This window comes from Triticum aestivum, chromosome 2A, assembly GCF_018294505.1.
Source record: "Triticum aestivum cultivar Chinese Spring chromosome 2A, IWGSC CS RefSeq v2.1, whole genome shotgun sequence".
Lineage (NCBI taxonomy): Eukaryota > Viridiplantae > Streptophyta > Magnoliopsida > Poales > Poaceae > Triticum > Triticum aestivum.
Window position 1 is genome coordinate 433469556 of NC_057797.1, and position 7986 is coordinate 433477541.

The 7986-nt window shown below is 44.3% G+C and overlaps 1 long non-coding RNA gene across 3 annotated transcripts; it reads left to right on the forward strand.

The window, feature by feature from the left end:
• The first annotated feature begins 230 nt into the window (after positions 1 to 230).
• On the forward strand, positions 231 to 2395 carry LOC123185376 (uncharacterized). 3 transcript variants are annotated; one of them, XR_006493359.1, is made up of 4 exons: positions 231 to 618; positions 770 to 1202; positions 1330 to 1561; positions 2121 to 2395. It is a non-coding gene; the product is annotated as an uncharacterized lncRNA (long non-coding RNA). The 3 variants fall into 3 exon arrangements; XR_006493357.1 differs by having other exon boundaries at positions 770 to 1561; XR_006493358.1 differs by having other exon boundaries at positions 770 to 2395.
• The last annotated feature ends 5591 nt before the right edge of the window (positions 2396 to 7986 follow it).

Here is a 7986-nt window from a genome sequence, read left to right on the forward strand (position 1 = left end):
CTATTAAACAATCAAACTAATTCTTTCTTAAAGCCACACGGCAGATGTACACAGTTTGATGAGCACGGTACGATTAGGCCCACTAAACTTAATCTAACAGCTAGCATTAATTTAATTTGTTCTCTCGTGTGCGTTTAGTAATTTAGGTTGGCTGACTATGCTTCACCGAATCACCGTGGAGGAATATAGGAAGCTCCGCCACGCACCAACTCAATCCCCCTACAATCACGCAAAGAGCAGAAAAAAAAGGAAAGTGATCTCAATCAGAGCCCCATGCGCCGCCGCCTGATGAGTGTCGGACATCCACGCCACATGCGCCGCCGCCTGACCCTCCTCCGCCACCGCAGCCGTCGCAGAACCGACGAGTGCGCCGGCAGCACCTCCCATCCCCTCCTATCATCTTCCCTATCCCTACCCAGTGGACGACTAGGTAGAGCTGACGTCTCCTCCTTCACCAACATCGACGATGAGCTGAGATGACGCCCTCTCACCAGGCACGCCCTTGATCAGGACGGCACCGCCGAGCCCGTGGCCCTCCTCCCCAGGTCACCGAATCTAGCCAAGATCTGCCCCGTCCTCCCACATCGGCCACCATGGTCGTCCTCCCCTGCACCCAAGGTTAGTCCATAAGCACCATGTGCATTAGTAGGTTTGAGCCAGCGATTCAGCTCGAGCAAGTCACAAAAGCTTGCGGCAACCCCCAGTCTTTGATCTGGTTTGTTGTTCATCTTAGGTGATAAAATATATTTTTCCTTGCGTTTTATCTTAGGTAATTTGGATGGCCCCGTCTCTCACGAATACAACAAGCTGCGTGCATTGGACGGAGCGAACATAGCCAACCACGTGGGTGGCGGTGGCGGCAGCTGGACCGAGGAAGAGACCCGCGTCCGGCGGCCTGGAGCATGCTGATGGCCGCGGCGGGGAAGGCACATGCCTTGCTCCTCAATTGCTACCTGCCCCCTCAGTCAAACTCTAAAGGCCTTTCCCAAACAGATTGGAGATCGACAAGAATGGCGGCGACCGCAACTATGACCTACGGCGAAGGAGAAACTGACTCTGAGCAATGGAGGCGTGACGACGCTGCTCGTGTTGGACTCAGCGGTGCTCTCGGTGCACGGCCGATGGGTGATGGTGCTCGAGGCTGACAACTCCGTGGTCAAAGCCACCGGCGGCGGCTGAGTAAGGGCACTTGTGCGGTCAAGGTACATCTTATCCTTTCATTCATCCCTCTCTCCCTGCCTCCCTCCCTCGCTCTCCCGGCCGGCCCCGACGGTGTCGCCATTAGCCCACGACCATGGACCAGCGGTGAACTGGGAACTCCGTCCGCAGGGAACGGGGAGCACTGGTGCTCTGCTGGTGAACGCTTGTTGCGGGGACATGAAGATCTCTAGCGATGGGGAATGGAGAGAGCTTTGGTAGATAGACCTGCTCTCTCTGGATGCGAACAAGATTTTATCTCTCTTGGATTTTTTTGTGTGTGTCAGATAGCAGAGAGGAACACTGCTGGTGAGCAGATTCTTATCACTGCCAGCATGAACATTGCTGCTTGATCAAGAGTGTGGTATGTGACGCTATATTTTGATGTATACTACAGTATTATTTTGTTGCTAGTACACATTATTTCCATCTAATATTTTTTTCAGAGGCAGAGAAAATTATTTTGTAGGCTTTTAAACAAAGAACAAAAATAAGACATGTTATGCATCAAGGATAGGAATTAAAATATGTAAAGGTCAGTAAAAAAGTATGCACATAAATTGCTATTCTTTTTCAGTTGGCAACATTGCATACATAATTTGAATCTTAATTAATGGAATTCATTGTTCCATGTTGGAAGTTCCTGAAGAGCTTGAAATAATCCATTTTGTATGGGACTTGTCAATCCACCTATACCAAATAAGGTTGTTTCCGGAGCCTGACAGCTTGTTTTTTTTAGATTTTCACCTTCGGGTAAGCATGGCATGGTGATTAAAACGTTTCTTAAAAAATGAACTCATAATGAGAAGTTATGTTCTAATTAAGATTGATTAAGGGTTGTGCCTTTTTAATTATTTAGCATGAATATATAGCAGGCTGGTTCAGTGATCATCTATGAACTAAAATTATACTCTTTTGTTCAGGTAAGATGGGAGGATGGCACAGACTGTACTACCAAATTAGATGATCTCCATGGGAGATCGAGATTGTTGGTGGTTCAACCTCTCCTGCTCAGTGTCTGGCACTATCAATGACCTGCAGACACAAACAATGTTGTAATCTTTCCTTTATTACTCCAGGACCACCCAAGTTAATGGTTCTACATCTAATGTAGATTATATATGTATGAACCCTGTCTCTGGCAGCATCAATGACTTGCAGACACAAACATTCATATACTTCTATGTGTAAAATTTAACCAATTGTGATCAGTATAGATTGTCGAATTGTTCCTTGGACCTGCATGGTTATAATTGACATTGTTCTACGTGTTAAGGGCAACCTGGTGCATGTAGCTCCCGCTTGCGCAGGGTCCAGGGAAGGGTCCGACCACATTGTTCTACGTGTTAAGATTGATGCTAATTCGTGAATCTTGCGTTATTATCTTGTATGTATGACATGAGCTTGTTCTTATAAACCAGATATTATTGGATGTCGTTTTCCCTGTGTTTTTTTTGGGAAAATTTGTGGTTCATCATGTAAGAACCATGAACTATCATATTAGGATTATCCTTGCGATAGTGTCTAGTCCGTAATCAATTTACTGCTGGTAAAGCTTAATGTTTGGGACTAATTTAGTATGTTCCTATTTTCCATTTGTGTCCCTTTGTTCCAAGTTTGTGTCTCTACCATGTCCATTTGTACAATGCTTAATTGTATCACAAGTCCTGTAAAGTTTGCATTATAAAATAGACATTCTGGAATATTTGATTCCAGTTTTTTTACTATACACACACTAAATAGCTTATGCCCATAAGTTCTCTACGGAGAAGTTGATCCAATATGTTTTTATTTTATTCCTTGCAAATGGTTGGTATAAGTTCATACAGTTAAACCTACGACGTCGGATTTTGGAGATCCGCCCTATACCGAACTGAACTAAGAGCGCTTCAGGTAAAAGGAGATACTCTTTTTACAACTACATTAGTGTTAGTACCGACATACATTAAATGGAAAGTAGCTAATGTAAAATTTATTTTCGGATGGCCCATTCGCATAATACGAACATGCATGGTCTGGTCTGCTGATTATGAAGTGAGGAGTTTATCCGGTTTTATTTTATTTCTTGTAAAGGGTTTGTAGAAACTCATTCAGTCGACTGCTTTTGATGTGTAACATACACATACTACAGTGATTTTTTTTCTAAAAAACATCTCATTATGAAGGGCAGAATTCCTTTGAAAAATTATTTGTGCGTTGCACGTGCACACTTACTAGTACTAGAAACTTCCGTGTGCAGCCACAAGCTACTATGGGCTCTAGCATAGTTGATTAAGTTGTGCGAACTCTTAGAGTGGTAGACTAGCAGATGTAGGGGAAAGTAGGTGTAACGGTCTACCTGATCGTAAGGTGCTAGCGCTTCTGAAAGACTATGTCTCGGTCATCCGTTTCTCAAACACCATGTAGTGCGAGAATCCCAACGGAGGAGATCGAGTCTTGTGGGGAAAAGTGCGCAAACCTCTGCAGAGTGTATAAACTAATCATGGTTATCCATGTCCCCGGTTATGGACATCTTGAGTATCTAGTACCTGGATTATCATGTGAATCTCATCATGTTACTCTAAACAATTTTGTCGGGTTTTAATGATGATGCTTAATAGGGATTGAGAGGGTGTCTACACTCTTAATGTTTAACAACCACCATGTTAGTTAAATAAAATGTATTCCTTTGCAGTAGGAAAAAAATTGGCTTTATGCAAAACTGTAACCATAGAGCTTTCCACCAGCCAAATATGCATGTAGTATAGCCTTATTCCTTCATTGCTCTCTATGTGTTACATTGCCAGCATATTCCATGTGCTGACCCGTTTCGGGCTGCAACGTTCATGTTGTAGACTTTTCAGACGACGAGTAAGGAGCCTTTTAGGTCGTGGTTCTATACTCAGTGATGCCGTTGGAGTTGATGGACTCACTTATCTTCCAAGCCTTCCGATGTTATCGTTATTAGATGGCCTTAAGCCATATTTATTGTAATAAGTTATCTTTTGAGACACTCGATGTAATAAGTGTGTGATTGCTACTCTGTTATAAATCCTTCAAGTACTATGTGGTGTCAGCATTACTGATCCAGGGATGACACCGGAGCACAGAGATTGGACCGTTTGAGGTCTGGTCGCTACAAGATGGTATCAGAGCACACGCTGACTGTAGGACGTGGCCACTAAGCTAAAGCCCTAGATCACTACTCACTCTTCTCATTCTGACTCCTCATCTTTTCTACTCTTTTAGGATGGCGGATGCAAAGAACAAGTTCACGCAACTGGATGAAGATACACCCTTTGGACGTCACTTGAAGGAAGTCACTAGATATCTGAACATAGGAGTACCAAGCTTCACCGGGACTTACAACGCCACTTTACCCAAAGAAGAGCGCTGGATGATTCAAGTTCAAGTTCCAGGAAGGACGTTCATGCCATTCACTGAGCCCATAGAGTTTTCCTTTGATGCACCAACCTGGAGTCTAGGAAAGAGCATGGCAGCTCACATTGCCATGGGACGCATTGGAGAAGTTTATCGCAATGATCTTAAGGATATTATCTACCAGATTTGTGGGCGCCGAGATGAGCACTAGGAGATGATCAACACCAGGAAGGATAGATCAATTGCATCTTTTATCCAGGAGTTAAACCAGCACATTCGACGTTAGGAGAACCAGATGTGCGCTGACATGATAGATCTGAAGAAGGCAAGGACAAGAATCAAGGAACTGGAGGAAGAACTCAAGGCTACACATGAAGATTATGAAGAGGAAATCGAAGTATTAGTGGGGAAGAATGACGATCTGATCAAGAAGATCGGAATATTTATGGGAGGCCCTACACCAGTAGAAGAAGACGAACAACCCAAGGAGATTCGCCCAGAAGACTACATCATCATCGATGACACCGACTCGGATCCAGATGATAGCAATGATGACTATGTTGATGAAGCTGGAGCAGATATCATGGAGTCTGCAACCGAAGAATATTTCTAGTAGACCACCCCAACAGTAGTAGTAGTCCACCATGTAAATATAGTAGTCCGAGCACTTTTGCGATAGTTAGATCGATTGTATGCCCTTGTTTGATTGAATGAAGTGAATTGTTTGCTTTTGCCTCATGTGCATATGGGTAGTGTTTTCTCTCTAGACCCCTCTCTATTCTTAAATCTCATCTTTTCTAAACCCTCAGATGCCTCCGAGACGTGACCCCGGATTTACCTTCTCACCGGAGCTCACTCAGTTGATCCAGCAGAAGAACACATTGATGCAGTTGCTAGTCCAGAATCAGAATCAGGGGAACAACAACAACAACCCACCACCACCACCACCACCTGTTGATCACTTAGCCCGTTTTCTTAGGATGAATCCGCCAGTGTTTTCTAGTAGCACCGAGCCGATAGTAGCAGATGATTGGCTCCGCAAGACAGCAAGGGAGTTGACCACGGCAGGATGCACAGATGTGGAAAGGTGAAGTTTGTCGCACATCAGCTTGAAGGACCCGCAGCATCATGGTGGGAGAATTTCACAGCCACTTTCCCTATCGACACTGTCACATGGGACCAGTTCCAGCAGGCTTTCCGTACTGCCCATGTTTCAGCAGGAGCTATGGCCATGAAGAAGCATGAGTTTCGCAACTTGCGCCAAGGAGGACGGACAGTTGGCCAGTATGTGGAGGACTTTAGTAAACTAGCATGTTATGCCCCAGATGATGTTGCTACAGATGCAGCTAAGCAGGAGAAGTTTCTGAAAGGACTAAATGATGAGTTGAGCATGCAGTTGATGGTAGCAACCTTCAACAACTACCAGGAGTTGGTAGATCATGCTCTTATGATTGAAGGGAAGCAGCAGCAGATTGAGAATCGTAAAAGGAAGTATGGACAAGGGAAGTACAATTCAGGAGCTCGGCAGAAGCCACGTTTTACCCCTAGACCGGGAGGACATTTTCAGCATACCCATGGAGGAGGTAGCTCGCGCAATCATAATGGCACCAAGAATGGTAATGGGAATGGAGGAAGCAACGGCCAGAATCGTACCAACCCATCAACCCCAGCCAAGAGAGACTTGAGCCAAGTCACTTGCTTTAAGTGCCAGAAGACCGGACATTATGCCAATGAATGTTCTGAATCTCAAAATGGAAATGGTAATGGAAGCTCTGGGAAGAAGCCGAACCTTTTCAATAGGGGACAGGTGAACCACGTTAACGTGGAGGAGGTTGAAGAGCAGCCAGATGCAGTAATCGGTAAGTTTTTGGTTAAGTCATTTACTGCACTCATTCTTTTCGATACTGGTGCATCGCATTCATATATAGCAAGGGGATTTGTGGATAAGTATAACCTGCCCACCAAAGTTCTTAGAACACCTATGTTAGTAAGCTCACCAGGAGCGGAGTATATGGCTAGTAAGGTATGTTTTGAAGTGCCATTGAGTATAGGTAGGCATGTGTTTCCCTCGGATTTAATTGTTTTGGAATCACAAGGTTTGGATGTAATTTTGGGTATGGGTTGGCTGTCGATGTATGGAGGAAACATCGATTGCGCTAGTAAGTCAATTTTGCTTACCACCCCAGAAGGAAGAAGGATCAAGTATGTATCCCGGCATGTGCCTAAAAGAACTCAAGTAAATTCGTTAATAGGAGTTGTGCAGGAGGAAGTACCAGTAGTGAAGGATTTCGCTGATGTATTTCCAAAGGAGTTACCAGGCATGCCGCCGGATAGAGATATTGAGTTTTTGATTGAGCTTTTGCCAGGCACGGGGCCAATATCTAAGAGACCATATAGGATGCCCGCAAAGGATTTAGAAGAGATTAAGAAGCAGATTAAGGAGTTACTGGATAAAGGATATATCCGCCCAAGTTCTTCGCCTTGGGGATCGCCAGTGCTTCTAGTGGAGAAGAAGGATGGATCGTTAAGGATGGTTGTTGATTATCGAGGATTGAATGAAGTAACCATCAAGAACAAGTACCCACTACCGATGATCAATGATCTGTTTGATCGATTGCAAGGAGCTAAGGTATTTTCCAAGATTGATCTGCGATCAGGATACCATCAGTTGAAGATTTGAGAACAGGATATACCTAAGACGGCTTTTACCACCAGGTATGGGCTGTACGAGTATACCGTTATGTCATTTGGTCTGACTAACGCACCTGCATATTTTATGAACATGATGAACAGAGTGTTCATGGAGTTTTTGGATAAGTTCGTTGTAGTGTTCATTGATGATATTCTGGTTTACTCGAAAAATGAAGAGGAGCATAAGGAGCATTTGCGTTTGGTACTTCGTAAGCTCAGAGAACATCAGTTATATGCCAAGTTTAGCAAATGTGAGTTTTGGTTGAAGGAAGTTGGATTTCTCGGACACATTATATCCGGAGAAGGTATAGCAGTAGATCCCGCCAAGGTTGACACTGTGACAAATTGGGAAGCGCCAACAACAGTTGGAGAGATCCAGAGTTTTCTTGGACTTGCAGGATACTACCGAAGATTCATTGAAAATTTCTCGAAGATTGCGAAGCCTATGATGGAGTTGTTGAAGAAGGATACCAAGTTCATATGGACCAAGGAATGTGAGGCCAGTTTCCAGGAGTTGAAGAAACGTTTGGTTACATCACCAGTGTTAATTTTGACAGATCAGACCAAGGATTATGAGGTGTATTGTGACGCTTCACGTCGAGGACTTGGAGCAGTGCTTATGCAGGAAGGAAGAGTTGTTTCCTATGCCTCACGACAACTTATGCCTCATGAGTTAAATTATGCCACGCATGATTTGGAGTTAGCAGCCGTAGTGCATGCATTGAAGACTTGGAAACA